General features: G+C 36.8%; 1 protein-coding gene and 1 pseudogene across 3 annotated transcripts in view; one reads left to right on the plus strand and one right to left on the minus strand.

Annotated features, from left to right (window-relative positions):
* The window catches only part of LOC138169097 (mitochondrial genome maintenance exonuclease 1-like), a 20,347-nt pseudogene extending 2,538 nt beyond the window's left edge, over window positions 1-17,809 (minus strand).
* Window positions 1-21,006, plus strand: part of TMEM150C (transmembrane protein 150C) — a 66,980-nt gene that overhangs the window by 3,632 nt on the left and 42,342 nt on the right. The window contains exon 1 of one of the 3 annotated variants that reach the window (XM_069092481.1): window positions 537-640. The exons of the other annotated variants lie outside the window; for them this stretch is intronic. The gene's annotated coding sequence lies outside the window, so the exon portion shown is untranslated. Of the gene's footprint in view, window positions 1-536; window positions 641-21,006 lie in introns of those variants that run through there. 3 annotated transcript variants of the gene reach the window in all.

Consider the following 21,006-nt stretch of genomic DNA (forward strand, 5'->3'; position numbering starts at 1 on the left):
GGAAGGAAGGAAGGAAGGAAGGAAGGAAGGAAGGAAGGAAGGAAGGAGGAAGGGAAGGAGGGAGGAAGGAATTGCTTTCACTTCAATAGAAACTAATTTTAACAAGAGTTAACAATTGCATTTAACAATCCCTTCATTTCTGGACACTGAGTATGGTGGACAAAAAGTTAATGAGATCAAATGGGATAACATCTATAAAGTGCTTAGCAGAGAGCTTGGTACCTAGTAGGTGTTTAATGAATTTTTGTTCCTTCCCCTCCCCCTCCAACAACTGATCTTGTTCTCAAGCAGGATAGTTGAAGATGGGAAACATGAGATATCTCAAAGCATAAAAATAGACTCTCACATTACACAAATATTTTAAAGAAATGAATGAATTAAAAAGTTGATCATAGGCATGAGAAAAGGGATAGGTGGACATTGTGAATTTGTGGAAGTTGCTGTTGCATTTTAAATAGAGGTCTCTCTTTCTTGACAGCTGGTGAGCTCATTGTGGAAGTGCCTCCTAGATGAGAATTAGAACAATAATAGAAAAATTAAAATACCTCCAGGATGTCCTGTTTGGGAACTGATGTTCTCTTCCCAATATTACACACATCTGTTTGTAGACCTTGCTCTCAAGAGTAACCTCAATCCATTGGTGAGAAATCTGTTCTTCTGTCCATCTCTTGAATTCTCTACTTTTGGGTCAATGCCTTAAATGGTATCCTCTTTCTTTAAATTAATTTTTTTTTAATCAGCAAAAACTCAAACTTATCTCCTTCCCACCCACCAATCCCCACCTGAGAATGAAAGAAAAACAAAATCCCTGTTACAAGCATGTACAGTCAGGCAAAACAGATGTCTACATTGGGGTTACACACACACACACACACACACACACACACACACATACTCCTGCACACTGAGTCCTTCACCTCTTTATCAGAAGGTAGGTAACATATTTCATCATAGGTCCTCTGGAATTGTGTTTGGTCACTAAATTGATTAAAGTTCCTAAGCCTTTCAAAGCTATCTGTATAATATTTTTTTCTTTTTCTGAACTAATAGTATTTTTTCTAATTACATGTAAAGATAGTTTTCAACATTCATTTTTGTAAGATTTTGAATTCCAAATTTTTCTCCCTCCCTCCTTCCCCTCTCCAAGACAGCAAGCAATCTGATACAGGTTATACATGTACAATCATGTTAAACATATTTCCAATTTGGTCACGTGGTGAAAGAAGAATCAGAAATATAGGAAAACCCCCCAAAAAGTGAAAATGGTATGCTGCAATCTGCATTCAAACTCCATAGTTCTTTCTCTGGATGTGGATAGCATTTTCCATTTTGAGTCTTTTGGAATTGTCTTGGATCATTGTACAATATTGTTTTCATTATATAAATTGTTCCCCTAGGTCTACTAGGGGCAGCTAGGTGGCACAGTGGATAAAGAGCCAGCCTTGGAGTCCGTGGAAGACTTGAATTCAAATGTGGTCTAAGATACTTACTAGTTGTGTGACCCTGGGCAAGTCACTTAACCCTGTTTGCCTCAGTTCCTCATCTGTAAAAGGAGAAAACACTAGAGAAGCAAAGCACTACAGTATTTTTGCCAAGAAAATCCCAAATGGGGTCACAGAGAGGAGGATACAACTGAAATAACTAAACAAAAAAGGTTGTGTTCCGATCACTGCACAGTCTCACAGCCCAACAGTATTTCAACACGTTTCGATACCATAACTTGTTCAGCCATTCCCAAATTAATAGGCACTCCCTTGTTTCTAATTCTTTACACCAAAAAGAGCTATAAATATCTTGGTACTTCCATAGAGCTTGTTTTACTTATGACTAATCCTTCTCTTAATCTATTTTCCCTCTAATTTCCCCTTCTCCCCTTTCCCTCTGTTTTTCTTCTTGAATGAAATGTATTTCTGTAAATGTGTTCTTCCCTCTGTTGACCAGTGAGAGTGAGGGCAAGGGTCAGTCACCCTCCCAACCCCTTCTCCCTTAATAATATATACTTTTACTTGTATACCCTGATTATGTGAGATAATTTTCCTTGACCTTCCTCCACTGCACCCCCACCTCCATCCCCCTGTCCACTCCCCTGAATTTCTTTTCCCTTCCTTCCCATTCTTATTTTAAGATCATCAAGACAGATGATCACAGAACCACTACCAGGCCTTCTGTCTAATTAGACTTTTTCTTTGAACCTTGATGCTAGGGTTCAAAGAAAATATAAGTATCATATCTCCGTATTAAAATATAAGCAGTTTATCCTTGTTTAGTCCCAAATGGTTGTTCATTTGTGTTTACTCTTATGTTTCTCTTGACTCCTCTGTTTGCACTTCAGAGTTTCTAAACAGCTTTGGCCTTTTCATCAGGAATGCTTGAAAGTCTCCTACTTCACTAAAGGTATATTTTAGAGTTATTCTGGGTTTTAAGCCTATATCTTTTGCCTTCTAGAATATTGTATTCCAAGATTTCCACTTCTTTTTAGTGTTGGAGTCTAAATCAGGTACGATCCTGACTGTGGTTCCTTGTTGCTTTAATTTTTCCTTCTGTGTGCTTGTAGTATATGTGTGTGTTATATATATGCACACATATAATATGTATACTATACACACAATACGTATACATATATGCACACAAAGTATATAGGTAAATATGTATATATGTCTCTAAACATTCACGTACAAACTCTCATACACATGTAAATACACCTCTATGCATGTGTGTATATATCTATATGTGTGTGTGTGTGTGTTTATTTATTTTGCCTAGCAGCTATGGATTTGGGTTTTAATATTCTTGGAAATTTTCTTTTTGAGGTTTTTGACGAGGTGACTGGTGGATTCTTTCTATTTCTACTTTGTCCTCTGGTTCTAAGAAATATGGGCAGTTTTCTTGAAAGATTTCTTGAAATATGGTATGTAGGCTCTTTTTATTGGTAGACCCAATTATCTTTAAATTATTAAATTATCTTTCCTCAATCAGTTTTTCAGGAGGTTGTTTTTGCTATGAGACTTTAGATTTCCTTCTATGTTTTCAATCTTTTGGCTTTATTTTGTATTATCTTCATAAAGTTATTAGCTTCTATTTGGTTCATTAGCTTCTATTTGGTTCATTCTATTTTTAGGGATTTAATTTTGGGTAATATTTTATACCTTTTGTACCAAGCTGTTAATTTCCTTTTTAAGTCTTTCTTCGATAGTTTCATTTCTTTTCCAATTTTTTTTCCTCTAGTGCTCTCATTACATTTATAAAACATTTTTAAAGTCTTTTTTTAAAAAAAAAAACGTTTGTTTTATCTCTTCTAGAAATTCTAGTTGAATTTGTGACCAGACTATGTTTTTCTTTGAGGCATTGTTTGTAGATGTTTTGTAGTCATTTTCTTCTTTTATGTTTATGTCTTAAGCATCACTATCACCATGATAGCTTTTCATGGTGAGATTTTTTTTTTGATTTGCTCATTCTTCTAGCCTACTTTCTAAATTTGGAATTTATGTTAAGGTCAGGCTTTGTGCACTTCTGGAGGAACTATCAGTCTGGTACTGCTGCTGCTTTCTTGGAGGTACTCAGTATTGTATTATTCTGGGTTTTCAGGTACAACTCAGGCTGGTACCTGAAAGCTTTCTGCACTCCCAAACTTGTCTGATCCAGGGGAAAGTTTCTCTTCTCTGGTCAGAGCTCTGTACATTCCTGACATGGGTTTGGGTCTAAGCAATAATTCTATTTGTCCCTGGATCTGTGACCCGGACCTAGGTAGCAAGGGACAGAGTTGCCAATTGACATCAGTTCCTGTACTCTTTCTGCAAGCCCTTTGTGCTGGATCTAAGATCTCTTCTTGTCCTAAATATGTAGCTTTCCCTTGTGCCAGAATGTTCCACACAACTCGCTTCTGACCAGACCCTGTCCCCAGGGTCCACAGACCTTTTGGTCTATTCTGACCTGGGTTGGAAAAATGACATGCTCATTTTTTTTTTACTTTATCAAATGCTTTATTAACTTCCACTTTACATCATTCATTTCCACAAGATTTTGAGTTATAAATTTTCTCCCCATTTTTCCCCTATCTACCACCCCAAAATAGTGTTCCCACTGGATATCCCCTCCTCCAATCTGCTCTCTCCCATATCTCCCCCCCAAACCCCTTCCAATTTTCTAGCGGGGCACAGTGGATCTCTATGCCCCAGTGCCTATACATCTTATTTCCCAGTTACATGTAAAATAATATTAATAATAGCATATATATTTAAACATTTGATTTTAAAACTTTGAATTCCAGATACATTCCCTTCCTCCCTTGTCACCCACCTTTACTGGGAAGATAAGCAATTTGATATAGGTTGTACATGTGTAGCTATGCAAAACATATCCATAGTGGATATATTGTAGAAGACTAACTATATTTCCCTCCATCCTATCCCACCTCCCACTTGTTCTATTCTCTACTTTGATCCTGTCCCTTTTCAAAAGTGGTTGCTTCCAACGTTCCTCCCCCCAAGCCTGCCCTCCCTTTCATCATCCCTCCTCTCATCCCCTTTCCCCCTACTCACCTGTAGGGTGAGATACCCTATTTAGTGTGTATGTCATTCGCTCCCTAAGCCAAATTCAATGAGAATAAGGTTGATCCATTCCCTTTTGCCTTCCTGTTCTTCCCCTCCATTGTAACTGTTTTCCCTTGCCTCTTTTATATATGAGATAGTTTACCCCATATGTATATATATATATATATATATATTGATACATGTATATACATTTCTATTCCATTCAACTATTCTCAAACTAAGAAAAGTTTCATCAGTTACAATCATCGTTTTTCCATGAAGGAATGTAAATAGTTCAACTTTGATGAGTTCCTTATGATTTCTTTTCCCTGTTTACCTTATCATGCTTATCTTGCTCCTTGTATCTGAATGTCAAATTTTCTATTCAACCCTGGTTTTTTCATCAATAATGCTTGAAAGTCCTCTGTTCCACTGAATAGCCATCTTTTCCCCTAAACATGATACACAATTTTGCTGGGTAGGTGATTCTTGGTTTTAATCCCATCTCCTTTGACCTCCAGAATATCATATTCCAAGCCCTTCAATCCCTCAGTGTCTTAGAAGCTGCCAGATCCTGAGTTATCCTGATTGTGTTTCCACAATATTCAAATTGTTTCTTCCTGGCTGCTTGTAATATTTTCTCCTTGATCTGGGAATTCCAGAATCTGGCTATAATATTCCTAGGAGTTTTCTTTTTGGGATCTTTTTCAGGAGGTGATCAGTGGATTCTTTCAACCTCTATTTTGCCCTCTGGTTCTAAAACATAAGGGCAGTTTTCCTTGAGGATTTCTTGGAGGATGATTTCTAGGTTCTCTCTTTGATCATGGCTTTCAGGTAGTCCAATAATTTTTAAATTATCTCTTCTGGATCTATTTTCCTGATGAGTGGTTTTCCCAATGAGATATTTCACATTGCCTTCTATTTTTTCATTTGTTTGTATCTGTTTAATAGTATTTCTCATAAAGTCACTAGCTTTCATTTGCTCCAATCTAATTCTGAAGGAATGATTCTCTTCAGTGAGCTTTTGAGATTCTTTTTCCATCTGGCAAATTTGGCTTTTTAAGGTATTCTTCTCCTCATTACCTTTTTGAGCCTCTTTTGTCATCTGAGTTAGTCTGTTTTTAAGGTGTTATTTTCTTCAATCAGGTTGTTGACTCTCATTTCATAATTTTCTTGCTTTGTTCTCATTTCTCTTCCCAATTTTTCCTCTACTTCTCTTATTTGGTTTTCAAAATCCTTCTTAAGGTCCTCTATGGCTTGCAACCAGCTCTTATTTTTCTTGGAAGTTTTGGTGCAGGAGTTCTGACTTTGTTGTCTTCCTCCTGTTCCATGCTTTTATCCTTTTTGTCCCCAAAGTAGGAGTGTAAAGTTGGGTTGCTCTGCTTGCTTTGCTTCCCTCGTTTGCTGATGTTGCCATTCAATTACTTGACTTTTGAGCTTTTTACCACAGTAGGACTCTGCTACCAGACAGGGGAGCTTTGTCCCAAATTGCTGGGGTTTTCAAAGCTGGTGGAGCTGTTAGTTGGGTGCCCTCTCTTAGCCTCCACATGCTCTGGCAAGCTGGCCACACACCCCAGGACCTCCACCCTGGACCGCAATCCAGATCCAAGCAAGTGAACACAAGAGCTATTACCCCTCAGACTGGTCACTTGGTCCCCCTACAATCTGCAAGCCAGGAGCTGAAGCTGCAATGTGGTGGCAGCTGCACAGCCACAGCACCTCAGCAGCTTCTCCCTCCAGAGGATAAAGGCTGGATCATACTCCTGAACTTCTGGATCCCAAAGTCCACATTGCACTGACCTCTCACTTTGTCCTTAGCATCTATGTGTTGATAATTCTGGAAACTGCCACAGCTGCTGGTGATCTGAAGTCCCTCCAGCCAGCAGCTGGTTGTGGCCACCCTGAGGCTAAAACCTCAGACTCTTTCGGGGCTGTGCTCAGTCAGCTGGACTGTCTTCTGTGGGAGGTTAGCTTTTCTCTGTCATTTTTTGGGCTCTGTAGCTCCTAAGTTTGTCTAGAGTCATTTTTTACATGAATTGGAGGAGGTGCAAGCTGGAGCCGCAGAAGTTCTATTGTTACTCCACCATCTTGACCCACACTCATTTTTTTCTTGAATTTTTTTATCAAAATTTTATCTGGTGCATTTCTTAGAATTGTTTAGAGGGACTGGGGTTGGGAGAGCTCACTCTTAAGATACTTATCAGGAAGAAGATACTGCTACTTCTCTTTTATAGCATGCTATTTCTAGCATACTATAAAAATGTTGCACACTTTTAAAATGTTGCATATAATAATGATGCTTTTAGAAATAAAAATACATAAAAATTAATTTTGTTAGGGAAATTTATGGAACAATGAGACAGATAGACAGACAGAAAGACAGACAGAGAGAGAAAGATGTTATCGGATATCTCTAAATTGGTGTTGTTCACTGCTATTTTGTCTTATGTGAACTAGAATGTGAAATTAATTTTATTTAGGGACCATGTTCTGGGTTTCATTTTAAGATAGAAAATGGGAGTAGTTAAATGTTTTCACATTTATTTTCACAGGCTAGAGGGATATCCCCTCATATGTAGCAAGATATCATAGGAGTATACCTCCCTAGCCTACTACTTTACCCCCAGTAGTTTCATATAGAGAGACCTGGCCCAGGACTACAGCAATCTTATGGTCCATTCTTATATGAGACTTCAACTAATGTCATGGGCCATTTTCAGCTGCCCTGTTTGCAGGATGTAAAAAGGGAAGAAGAAATGGATTGAAAGACCCAGGGAAAGAGTTTTAATGGTTGTCTTTACCTAAAGCTAAGAGCATACAATTGTGTTCCTATTGGAGGGAATAGAAAAAATTAGGTCATAGTTATTATCTTCCAACTTTGAAATGGTTAGAATGCTTTTTTTTGCCTTTTTGGAGGGCAATTCGGGTTAAGTAACTTGCCCAAGGTTACACGGCTAATTTTTTTTGTGTGGGTATTAAGTGTCTGAGGCCAGAACCAAACTCAGGTCCTCCTGACTCCAAGGCTGGCACTTTACTCACTGCATCACCTAGCCTCCCCTAGAATGCTTTTCAACTGAAAATCAGCTTAAATGTTCCCAAAGATAGCATAGTTCTATTTGTTGATCAAGCAGCTGGTATGTTAACATAAGCTTCTTCCTAGTTTAATTTTATTTATAAAAATTTGCTCCCTGATAGATTGTTAATCTAGAGATTGGAAACGTTGAGTTTTAACCCAGACAGCTATAGTAAGGATTGTTATTCTTGATTTGTGTCCAACTCTTCAGGACCCCATTTAAGGTTTTTATGGCAAAGGTTCTATAGTAGTTTGCCATTTCCTTCTCCAGTTCATCTTACAGATGATGAAACTGACGCAAACAAGGTTGAGTGACTTGTCCAAGGTCACACAACTAGTGTCTGAAATAAGATCTGAACTCAGGTCTTCCTGACTCCAGGCACACCACTCTGTCCACTGTGTCACCTAGTAAGGATTACTTAAACGTTAAACCTGACCAGTTGATAAAATTGTTCTTCAAATTACTTTTCATTCTGTTTGTTCATAAGTCAAAAGACATCAATATGGAGCAGTCTAAATAGGAAAATTTCTTCTGCTTTGTAGAAAGAACTCATAAATAGTAATTATGGGAAAGCTTATTTAGGATAGTGTATTTTAGGTTTTCTAAATTCTATCCATCACAAAAACTCCTTAAGGTACATTACCTTTATAGTACTGGTAATTAAAATATAATTATTAATTAATACTAATATATTAATTAATCAATTAATTAAAATGCCTCCAACAAGCAGCAACCTTTTGTCATTGATGTGCTCGTCAGACGTCACATGGTCACATGCTTCATCTAGGCATTGAGAATGTGGCATTTGGAAAGATCTGGTAGGATTCTTCATGGAGGAATAGTTTTGTTTGAAATCCATATCTGAGGGTTGAATCTACAAACTGTAGGCCAGTGAGCTTAACTTAGATTCATGAGGAAATGTTATACTAGAAAAGGATGATTACTAATCATCTAGAACAAAGTTAGTGCAGATGTATGGCTTCATCGAGAACAGGTAGTGCCGGTCTAATTTTACTTCTGTTTTTGAAAGGCTTGTTAAATTGGGGCATGTGGGGGACACTACAGATAGAGTTTACCTAGATTTCAGCAAAGTTTAATGAAGATATGTTATGTTATTCTGATGGGAAAGATACATGAAAGGAAGGAAAAATGCAACTAGATATGTTTGGAACTGTTTGAATGACTGGCAGAAAGAATAATCAGTAATGGTTCCATGACAGTTTGAAAGAAGAAATCTAACAGAGTGCTCTGGGGAGCCATGCTTGGCCCTGTGCTGGTTAAGATTTTTATCAGTGATTTTGATAAAAGGTTAGGTGGCCTCCTTATCAAATTTGTAGGTGACAGAAAGCTAGGAGACAAACCTGGAACACTTGATGATAGAATTAGGATTCAAATATACCTTAACAGGTTAAAGCATTGAGTCAAATCTAATAAGGAATTAGAATAAAGATCTAATAAAGAAATTTAATTAGGATAAATGTAAATTCTTATATCTGGGAATAAGAAATCATCTTTCCAAATACAAGACAGGGAAGGAAGAAAGCAGTTCATCAAAGAACCTATTTGTACAAAAATATTTATAGCAGCTCTTTTAGTGGTAGCAAAGAATTGAAAGTTTAGGGGATGCCCATCAATTGGAGAATGACTGAACAAGTTGTGGTATATGATTATGATGGAATATTATTTTGCTGTAAGAAATGTTGAGCAGGATGTTCTCAGAAAAGCCTGGAAAGACTTATATGAACTGATGGAAAGTGAAGTGAGCAGAACCAGGAGAACACTGTACACAGTAACAGCAATAAAATATGATAAACAACTGTGAATAACTTAGCTGTTATTAGCAATACAATGATACAAAACAACCCCAAAGGACTCATGATGAAAAATGCTATCCATCTCCAGAGAAAGGACTGATGGAGTCTGACTACAGACTAAAGCATACAATTTTTTTCTTCCTTCCTTTCTTCCTTCTTTTCTTCCTTCCTTCCTTCCTTCCTTCCTTCCTTCCTTCCTTCCTTCCTTCCTTCCTTCCTTTTGAATTTTTTCCCACAAAATGACTAACATGGAAATCTTTTACACAACTGCATATATATAACATATCAGATTGCCCACCACCTCAGGGATGTTTAAGGGGAGAGAAGAAGGGATAAAATTTGGAACTCAAAACTTTTTTAAAAATGTTTAAAAATAGTTTACATGTAATTAGGGAAAAATAAAAAAAAATTAAAGCAATTCATCTGAAAGACTGGGAGATTGAATTTCATTTCATTATGAGGCAACAATGTGAAATGGTCACCAAAAAAAGCTAATGTAATTTTTTTTTTTGCTTTTTGGAGGGGCAATTGGGGTTAAGTGACTTGCCCAAAGTCATACAGCTAGTTGTGTTAAGTGTCTGAGTCTGGATTTGAATTCAGGTTCTCCTTACTCCAGGGCCACCTAGGCACCCCTATATAGTTCTGGGCTGCATTGAGAGAAGCACAGTTTCTCGGATTGTAACCAGGTAGTTCAATGCCATGGTGTAGTCATATGAGTAATGTCTGGAGTGCACACTCACTCTACCTTGAACTTGGTGTAGCTTTTTCTGGGGGTGCTCATATGTAAGTCGGGGGTGGGAATACTCCCAGAAGCTACGTTGATATTTTCTTAGAACCCTTTTTGGGTAGTAATCACATCTGGGGTCTCTTTTCCTAAGCCTTCAGTAGCCTCCCCTCCATCACATACCTTAAGAATAAAAGCCTCAATGCCCTCAAAATTGTGTGCACTTCCATCAGTGACATCCCCTGTCCATTTGTTCTACTTTCTTCTTAGAGCACAGCAGGAATGGGGATGTCAAGATCTAAATGCAGTGACTGCTCCTCTGTGATTGATAGAGTTTATTATCTGTTACAATAATATTGACAGATCTTTACCATTTTAAAATGACTTTTGTCCTCCCAATTTCATTAAATGTACTCTCATTTATCTGGCTTAATTAGACCTTGCCAAGTTTTATGTACCCCCCCACCACCACCACTTATTGCGCTTTATTTCTCATAATCTTCCATAACCCTGTTTTCCAAGATTTTACAAATGAACTCATTTTCTAAAATGATGTTGCCATTGGCTGCCATATCTTTCTACTTGGCAAGGGGAATAAATGTTAGCTAGCTGAGGTTCTTTTGACCTCCTTGTTCTTACAATTAATTAAAAATTGCTAGGGAGGTTGGCAAAAATTCTTCAGGAAATTATTATTGTCTCTAGTGATATCTGCTCTTTTACTCATTTTCCACTTTTCCACTTCAATAGCTTCTTTAAGTTGGTGATGTTGGACTACTTGTTTGGGCAGCAATCATTCTTCATCCAGTTGGTTTTTCCTGTATAAATGGTGAGGGCAAATTCTTTTGAGTGGTTATGGATCTCTTTGAGAAAGTTTTACAGGTTTTACAAGGTCTTGGGGCTTAGTGCAACCAACACAGTGATATTTATAAAGAGGAATATTGGAAAATCTCATCATTCATAGGGAATCTCCCCTCAGCTTGGACTCTACCTCCTGATTTATGCCTTCCTGGATGTTTCTGTCCAGAGGGTCATTGAACAACATTATCTCTATTAAAAAAAAAAACACTTAAGAAATCTTTAAAAACTTTGATGTATAGATCTGAGACACTTTGTTGGAAGAGAGCCTTTGATGAGGTATTTTGCTTCACTGAATCAAATTCTTAAAAAAAAAAACTTTAGTTAATCATGTATCAATTATGTAATAGACTTTAGTCAACCATATAATAAAGATATGGTCAGCTGTGGAATTTCATTTGTGAAAGTTGGCCTGTTCCCTCCTTATACCCTCAAAGAAGATACCCTCAAGGCACATGTAGATATTCCAATACAAATTTTTATATGGATGGAGATGTGAGTATCTGGGTTAGTAGTTAGCAATGCTCTCTTAAATACTTCATTACTAAAGTAGAAGTTTTTCCATGCTTTTGGTATCTTCCTCTATTTCAGGTACCTTATGAGTAAATCCATGAAATTCCTTATTATACATATAAATATATGTGTGTGTGTATGTATGTATCTGGGATGGTCAGCCCAAGTGGGCAATGAATTTAGTCCAGAATTAAACATGAGCAGGAGAGTGAGCTGGATCTCCTTAAGGAAACCATAAAACTCCTTTAATGGTCCCAACCTGCCTTGAAACAAAGACCCATCTTTTGCTATTGATATTTTAATAGTAGTATTATATGTCTGTTAGACGTGAAATACAATGATTTTGAAAGAAATGGAAGTTAATAGCACAGATGGCAATGGAAGTGTATATAGTGGATATGAGTTGTCTAAGGAACTAATTTCCTAACTACTAACTAAGTGTTCAATAAGGAACTTGGAAGAATTATAGTGATGTCTTCGAGGAAAATTGTGATTGAAAAAGGCTGCCTATGAAGGGAAGAACAAGGGACAACAGCTTCCTTGTCCTACTGGTATCTTCATAATAACAAGAGAAAGCAAGAAAGGTCCCCAACGTGACCCCCTGTGACAAACGTACAGGTACTATGTATGAGATTTGCATAGGATGGGAAGCCATGGTAATGTTATAATCTCTATCATTGGAGTAACATCCAAACTGATGAGATCAGAGATGTATTTGGGCATCTACTCATTTTTAGTCTTCTAATTTGTATTGTTTCCCCTTTGCTCTAACAAGTTGATGGTCTGACTGTGTATAAACAGCTTATTTGGAAATGACTCCCACTTCAGTAACTAGTCATTTCCTATCTGGTAAGACATAGTCAATTTCATTTTGGGGGCATCTCTTGACCCTCTTCTTGAAGAAATATTCATAATATATACATATGAGGCTTCAAGGTAGTCTTAAAGATTTTTTTTTACCTCTTTTGTTTCTTAATTCTGAGCCATGTTTTCCAACATTTTTCGCCATCTTTTCCTATGCCCATCTTTGTATCTGATTCTTTTGGTTTCAGAGTCCATATGTCATCTGGTTTCTTTTATAGTAAGAATGTTATGATATTCTACTTTACACCTTCCTAACATACATCAATATGAGTAGAATGTTGCCATAGTTGGGTCTTCATTTCCATGGGAAACAAGGTAATTAAAGGAGTTTTTTTTTTACTTTCCTAAAGGCAACCCAGCCCATTTTTCCATTGGACAATTCTAGTCAGTACTGCTGAACCTAGATGGATGAGTTCTATAGGTTATCCAGGCATGCCATAATCTGAGTATAGTACAGATGTGACCAGGCATTCCTTCTTACTTGGTTCACTTTATGAGCTAGCCAAGATGATACCATTAACTCTTAATCATTAAACATTAAACAACAAGGCAAAAGCAAGGCAGTTAGGTAGCACAGTGAATAGTGTTGAACCTGCAGTCAGGAATACCTGAGTTCAAATCTGGCCTCTGACACTTACTAGCTGTGTGACCCTGGGCAAGTCATTTAACCTGTCTCAGACTCAGTTTCCTTATCTGTAAAATACAGGTGATAATAGAATCTACCTCCCAGGGCTGCTGGGAGGATCAAATGAGATGATGTTTGTAAAACACTTGTCAGACCTCAAGTTGTTATATAAATGCTAATTCTTAAGTATAATCCTAGAAAAACAGTCTATTCGAAGCTGGATCACACTAGTTTACTGATACATCTAGATTTCAGGGGCAGAGTGGGCACAAACTAGCAAGACAGCACTGAGTAGGGAAACCAGTGTGTTCAGGGCAACTCACAACCCTGCACTGTATCTCTTGACATCCTTGATCTGCTTAGAGAATGGTCTTCCTTAGGGAGGAGTTCCTTCCTCACTCTTCTTTAAAATTTCTCTGCTCTCCTATAGGACAGGATCTCTTCTTAGCTAGATGATACTGTCAGGCTATTGCATAGCTAACAGTTATAAGAATTATGAGGTCTGCAAAGTGCTTGATATGCTGTAAAATGATATTAAACTATAAAAACTGCTGAAGCTGCTACAAGGTCTTTTGGTGAAAGCAGAGAACCTGAGCCCGGGATCCGCAGAACTACTACTCCTGTGGTTGGTCTCTGAGGTAACAGCATTAGCTGTTACAGCAAAATGGTCTGGAATCAATAGAACTATTCAGAACTCACTAAAGTCTGAGAGGTTTCCGCAGCTCAAGTCATAGGTAGAAATAAAAAGCAAGGCAGACAAACCTCTGAGGATTTCCATCTTTCGAGCTGTATGGGGATGATAAGGAGCTCACCTTTCCCCATTCTGCTTTTTGCCAAGCTTTTATTCCAGTCCTGATCTTGGCTGGGCAAAGACCAAAGCAACTGCTCTCCTCTCATCATCTGCTTCTCTGTCTCTTCCTCCTAATGGGCTTGCCTTTTGTGTCTCTGCATCCTCTGTCTCCTTGGCTTTGGTCATTGAATCTCAAAGCAGGATTTCTTGTGAAATGACTCACCTTTCTACCTTAGGGTAATACACCAGAATCTACATTTCTGCCCTACCCAGAACAGATTGGCAATATACAGTTGTCCCACAGTTACCCAGAAGCTAGGTATCTGCCCAACAGGTTCATGTAAACGAACTGCTAGGAAATGAAGCATTTGGACATCTTTGCCTCTTATGGCTTTGCTTTCTCTTAGGTCCTCTAAGTACTTTTCCTCTGAGAGGCTATTTTCTTTCAGATCCTATCAAAACTGTTTTTCCCAAGCATTTCTCCCCAAGAAACTGCTTTTCTCAATGATTCTCACACTTTCCCCCGCTTATTTCAATGCATAAAAATACCCAACTATGAAAAGAGCAATAGACATTCTTTATCTAATTCTCTTCAAGGAGGCTCTGTAATATTCTAGTGATAATATCACAATGTATTCAGCAAACAGAAGCATCTAAAGAAAATCCCCATCCATAGCGAATCATTCTCTACTTGGACTCCCTGCTAGATTTGCAATAGTGAATCCCTATGAGTATCTGGCTTCTTGTTTCATGCCTCACCTTATATTTATAATCAGAGGGCCATTGAACAGATTTATTTCTGTTATGTCTTTCCAGGAATCTTGAATGATCTTGATGCATTATTCTGCTGGTTTTGCTATTTGGCAGAGAGATGTGCAATATAGTCTCCAACAAATTAGAAATTAATATCCTCCAGAAAGAGGTGTATGATGGGTGTGAGTAGGCTGTAATGTATAACCAGGAAGAACTTTGAAGGACAGGAATGAAAGATGTCAGCAAGGAAATGGATGATAAAAAGATAAGAATGGCTGATCAGGTATTGAGGGCAAAGGACAAAAGGTATATACCCAGACTGCTTCCTTTAATGTCAGGAGAAAGTTAGGAAGGCCTCCAACACTGTCAGTCAATCAACAAACATTTATACAGAATCAGCTACATGCCAGGCACTGTGGTAAGGATACAAAGAAAGAAAAAAAACAACCCCTGCTCTCAAGGAGCTCACAGGAAACTGATGCTCACCATGTGGTCAGCCTAAGTGAGAAGGCAGATGAAAACAATGCAGGTTGGGATGGAATTACAGTTGGCATCTTTGAAGGGGGTTCCTAACATTATCCTCCTGAGAATGTCGAAATAGGAATGATTTATTTTGATATGTGTATTTGGCGGTCACTGGACAGGGGTCTCAGATAATAGAGTACCAACACTTGAGTCAATGCCTATAGACAACTTGTGTTCATTTTTTGGTTAGTTGTTGTCCTAAGTTCTTGAAGAAGACCAAAATATATCACTAGTGATGTTTCAGTGTGTCTGACTGTGACTGATCAGATCAGTATGAGCTCTGAATGTTCTACCATAGGTTGGGCACAAATAGTCTATTTGAACATTTCGGTGGATTCTCTAAATTTGCTTCTGAATCCCCTTTTCTTTCTTTTTTTCACAACTTACAAGTTTTATTATCAGTCGTTTGTAGTTGTGAAAAATACAAACGTTACCTAGGCATAGGCTTTGTTCACTAAATTCTATCAACAGACTTCTTGAGCTCCTACATTTTGGGGACATTAGGATATAGTCCTTTAACACTCAGAATGAAAATGACATAGAAAGTTTTACAACACAGTCCAAGATTAACTAGAACATTTGTTCAATCTATTTTCTTTCTTTTCAGGGAAATTATGATTGCCACATTAACACAAGATAAAGTGATATAGCTGTTTTTTCTTGTATTCGAGGACAACCTTTCAACTGAAAAATCTAGATTTTCATTCATTTTAATTGCAGGGAAAGGACAAGGGTGCCATGTTTTCACAACTAAAAATCCTTTGCTGATGTTAATGTGGTGGCTATTATCAAATTTTAAAAAAATCAACATTTAAGTATTACCACTTTTAGATTTCATTAGGTAGCAAAGGGTAATGAGTTGGAGGGAGGGATCCCATCAATGAGATCATTGATTCACTAAATGACTAAAGCATCCTTTCCCCCAAACTGTGAGAAAGGGTAAACTGACCTTGTAGAGTATCCTGTGTCCTAGTCTGGATTCAAAGTAGTTTGGTTCTTTTCTTTTTCTGTATATTTTTTCTAGTTGAAGTAGCCATTTGGACAAGTATTGGGAACAGAGCTTGGAGTCTATGAAAACCATGTGAGCAGGGGATCCATCTTTGTAGGCCACCACAATTAAACCACATTGAACCTCAAAGTTATAGTTGGCATTGTGGTTAATGGCTCCAACATATGCTCCTACTTGTAAAGAGTTGTCAAATGTGTTCTGGATAAATGGTTTTGGTTTCTTTGTTGTCTTTCAATCAATTGCACACAGCTTACCCTGATATTCGGCTACACGGTCCATTAGACCCCAAGTACTCAAGGGTCTCATGATGAATTGCACTTTCTAGAATTCTTACTCTACTTATGTCTGTTAGAACATGCTGGACATTTGCTACACAGCTGGAGCTAATTGTTTTTTCATCTAATTCTTTTAATTGCTTTTGGGATGAAAGCATGGCTTCTGACACTTCCTAGAAGTGTTTCCCTTGCAAAAAGCCATCTGAAGTATGTTCTGTGAAACAATCCTCTCCCAGATCCAGAATCGTTCACTGTTTCCATTTTTCTAGATTTAAAATTTGTTTTGCTGTCATGGTTTGCTGAAGGATTCGAGTAACACTAAGCATTTTATTCTTTTGTAAAGGTGTTCTCAAAGGAACTGAAGAATCAGTGTTTGATCCATTTCTTTTTTTCTGAACTGAGTAGAAGAACTGTATTTTGTGTAACTATTGATCCTGATGCTTGCTTGGGTTTTACTACCCACAAGTCCATATAATAAATCATTTTCCTGAAATAACAATTCTGAGAACAAATTTTGGTTGATAACAATAGAACATATTAAATTAGAGTATTTGTTTTGGTCAGCTTCTTGGTAAGGATTTTTTTTTCTTCTTCTGGCTACAAAAGTGATATGAAGTAGAGAAACCTACAGAAGGAACTATTTCTACAAAAACCCTACTTGATCTTCCAAATTTCTTTCTTTGGTGATATGCATATCATTGAATATGCATGATAGTGACTGCATTTTTTTAGGCTCTCAATTTACACAGAAAATAATTTGGTCCAAAGTTCTTCCTCTTCTAACTTCAAATGTCAATGAGTTTTTTGGGGAGTGTCCTTTTGAAGGCCACTCTTTGTAGTGCCATGATGAGGTGGGCAGCAACTCCTGAGTCCCTTTTTCCATCACACAGATCCAGAAAGGGGTAGCACAGGACTCAAGACTACTTTGTATGTTTTTCTTTGTTTTATGGGTTGTAAGGACCTTGGAAAAAAGACACAGATTGTGGCCAAGTCATACTTGAAATTTTTGTTTTTAATTTTCTTTTTTATTATTATCTTGATAAACAGTAACAAATGCAATTATTTCCATATTGAAAAAAAAACAGAAAAGGAATGACCACAAAACCATCAATCTCTATTAAGTATATTTTGGGATTAAAAAATATAACTAATACAACTTGATAGTGTCAAAGCTGTTCTGCTTTTCTGTAAATTCCTTTGAGTTCCCCTCTTTTTCTTAATAAAAATGTTTTATTGATACTCTTTTCTTTCTCTTCTTAGGAATTATTGTCCTTTATCCTCCCTGAACCACGTACACACACAGTAAAAGCCCTCTCTTGTAACAAATAAGCACAATCAAGCCAAAGGAATCTATACATTGGCAAGATTTTTCTCAATTTGCACTTCTATTCCATCACTTTGCTATCAAGAGATAAGGATCATCACCCATCATTCTTCTCCTAGAGTCATAGTTGATCATTGTATCGATAGTTCTTAAGTTTTTCCAAGTTGTTTTCCTTTACAATGTTGTATAAATTATTCTCCTAGTTCTGTTCACTTCACACTGTACCAGCTTATCCAAGTTTTCCCAGACAATTAATCATTTCTTAAAAGGGAAAATGATGTTACTTTACATTAAGATACCAAAATATGTTCAACTGTTCTTCAATTAATGGGTACCCACTTTGTTTCTAGGTCTATGCTACAACAAAAAAGAATGCTACAAGTACTTTTATACATATAGGTCCTTTTCCTCTTTGTTTGACTTCTTTGGTATATACTCCTAATAGTAATAATATTGTTGAGTCAAGAATACACACAGTTTAGTGAATTTGGAGGACATAGATTGAAATTGCTTTCCAGAATGACTTCACCAACTCACTTCTCCACCCATAGTACAATAGTGTGTGTCTCTCCTAATTTGAATTTCTCTTATTTTCGGTAATTTGGAACATTTAAAAAATATAGTTGTTGATAACTTGGATTGTTATCTTTTGAGAACTCACTCTTTAAATCTGGTGACTGTCTACTGGGGTAGTGGTTCTTATTCTCCTAGATTTTAATCAGTTTCCTTTATAGTTTGAATACCAGATTCTCATCAGAAATTACTGATCCTATGATATTTTTTCTCAGTTAATTATTTTTCTTCTAATTTTAACTGTGTCAATTTTGTTTGTGGAAAAACTTTTCAATTTTATGTATTCTGTATGTGCCTGCCTACCTGTAATCTTATCTATCCCTTGTTCTGACAAGAATTCTGCCTCTATTCCTACTTGTAAAGTTATTGCCTTCCCTGGTCCTATAATAAGTTTATAATGTGAGATCCTCTAGGTCAAAAATTCATTTGGAGCTTATTTGTGGTGTATGGTGAGTGATAGTGATCCAAACCTAATTTTCGCCAATCTGCTTTCCAGTTTTTTAAGCAGTATTTTTGGCCAGTTTTTTGTCCTTGCCATCTAGTTGGTGACCTTGGATTCATCCAGCCCTATGTTACTGTTTGTTTCTACATTTTGTGTGTCAAATCCATTCATTTTTAACTGATACCAAATAGTTTAATGATTAATGCTTTATACTATAGTTGGAGATATGGTGCTGGTAGCTCCCTTTACTTCATACTTTTTTGTTTGTTCCTAGAATTTCTTGATCTTTTATTATCATTTTGTCTACTTCTACAAAGTAACCCTTTTGTAACTTGATATGGCACTTGATCTGTAAATCAATTTAGGTAGCATTTTCATTTTTAATATATTTGCACAGCCCATTCATGAACAATCAATATCTCACCAATTGTTCCAGTCTGTCTCAATTTTCACATTTATTTATCAGGTTTTTATTCTTTAGCAGATAATCAGTTTGTAAGGGTGCTTTGGGAAATATGTATACTTTATTATTCCCATTTAGTAATTACCAGAGATCTATCCTCTCGAAATTTTCTAAAACTCTATTCAAGTACTTGATTTTTTTTCTTCTTTATATTTTTGTTAGATTAGTCTAGGTCTGAATGTGGAACTTTGAGATCCCCAACTATTATAGTTTTGAAGTCTATTTCTTCTTCCAATTTGCTTAACTTTTTCTTTAAGTTTTTAAATGCTATGCTTCTTGGTGCATGTTATTATATATTGATATTATTTCATTATCTATGGTGCCTTTAAACATTTAATTTCTCTATTTATCATTTTTAATCATATCTATTTCACTGTTGCCTTGTTTGAGAACATTTTCACTACCCCTCCCTTTTTGAGTTTGACTAAAGTCCAATATATTCTGCTTTGACCCTTCCTTTGAAATTTGGTTAGATTCTTATGTTTTAAGTGTTTTTCTTGTAAACAATATGCTTTTTCATTATTTTTATTAACATTGTTTATTATATTTATAATCTTTATGTTTAAGAAACCCTGTCTTCCTAGTATAATTCTAATTTGGTCATAGTGTATAATCTTTCTAATATATTGTTGTAACATATTTGTTGCTATTTTTTAAAAATGTATCAATATTCATTAGGGATATTGGTTCATAGTGTTTTTTCTCTGCTTTGTCTCTCCCCAGTTTAAGTATAAAGCCCAGCTTCACATTTCATATTTTTAGAAAAAGATTGGAAGGATGCCTTCTGTGCCTTTTATTGTGAGCAGTTTCTATAATATTAGATTTAATTGTTCTTTAAGTATTTGATAAAATTTACTTGTAGATCTATCTGATCTTAGAGAGTTTTTCCTTTGGGCATTCATTTATGACCTGTTAAATTTCTTTTTCTGGTATTGTATTATTTAAATAGTCTATTTATTCTTTTGATATATACTTTTATATTATATATTTTAAGTAAACAGTATTTCCTTTAAATTATCAGTTTTTCTGGCTGGGTGAAGTAGCTGTCATAGAACTGTAATACCTAATTCTGGGGAGGCTAATGCTGGTGGATGACAGCAACAGTATGGTGAGCTCGGGGGAGTAGGGGACCACCAGGCTGCCAATGGAGTGGCAAACCCTGGGCAAAGCCCAGATCAGAAGCCAAATAGGTCAGAGCTTCTGATTAGGCTCATGAATAACTGAAATACAGAGACACAGAGATAGAGACAGTTAAACAGACTCAGAGAGATACAGAGACAGAGAAAAAGAGGGGACAGGGGAAGAGAGAGACAGAGACAGAGAAAATATGAATGTATCAAATTTACCATGTTCAAATTAGAACTTATTCTATTTCCTGCCAAACATAACCTTTATTTTTCTCTTGAGGGCATTACTACCCCTTCAGAGACCCGGGTCCTCAAGCCCCTTTGTCTGCATCCAGTCAGTCACCAAGTCTTGTCAATTTTTCCCCCACCATGTCTTACATATTCACCCTCTTCTCTTCAGTCACATAGTCAGCACCTTAGCTTAGTCCCTGATCACTTCTCACCTAGACTGTTGCAATAGCTTCCTAATTAGTCTCCCCTTGCCATTCCATCCTCCACTAAGCTGCCAAATTGATATTCTTCAAAAGCATAGGTCTGATCACATCACTCCCCTGCTCAAGAAGGGTATTTTCCTCAAGATTTTCCTTCTGCCCCAGGGTGATGGCAGTGTCAGAGGAGAGAAGGGGGTATATAGAGAGATAAAGGTGGCCTTTTAATAATGATAGTGAACAATATTTAAAATGCTTCACAACTATTATCTCATTCAATCCTCATAACAATCTTATAG

The sequence above is a fragment of the Petaurus breviceps genome, unplaced genomic scaffold (genome assembly GCF_028583685.1).
Source record: "Petaurus breviceps papuanus isolate PSGF00001 unplaced genomic scaffold, PetGlider_PUasm1.0 126, whole genome shotgun sequence".
In the NCBI taxonomy this organism is placed as follows: Eukaryota; Metazoa; Chordata; class Mammalia; order Diprotodontia; family Petauridae; genus Petaurus; species Petaurus breviceps.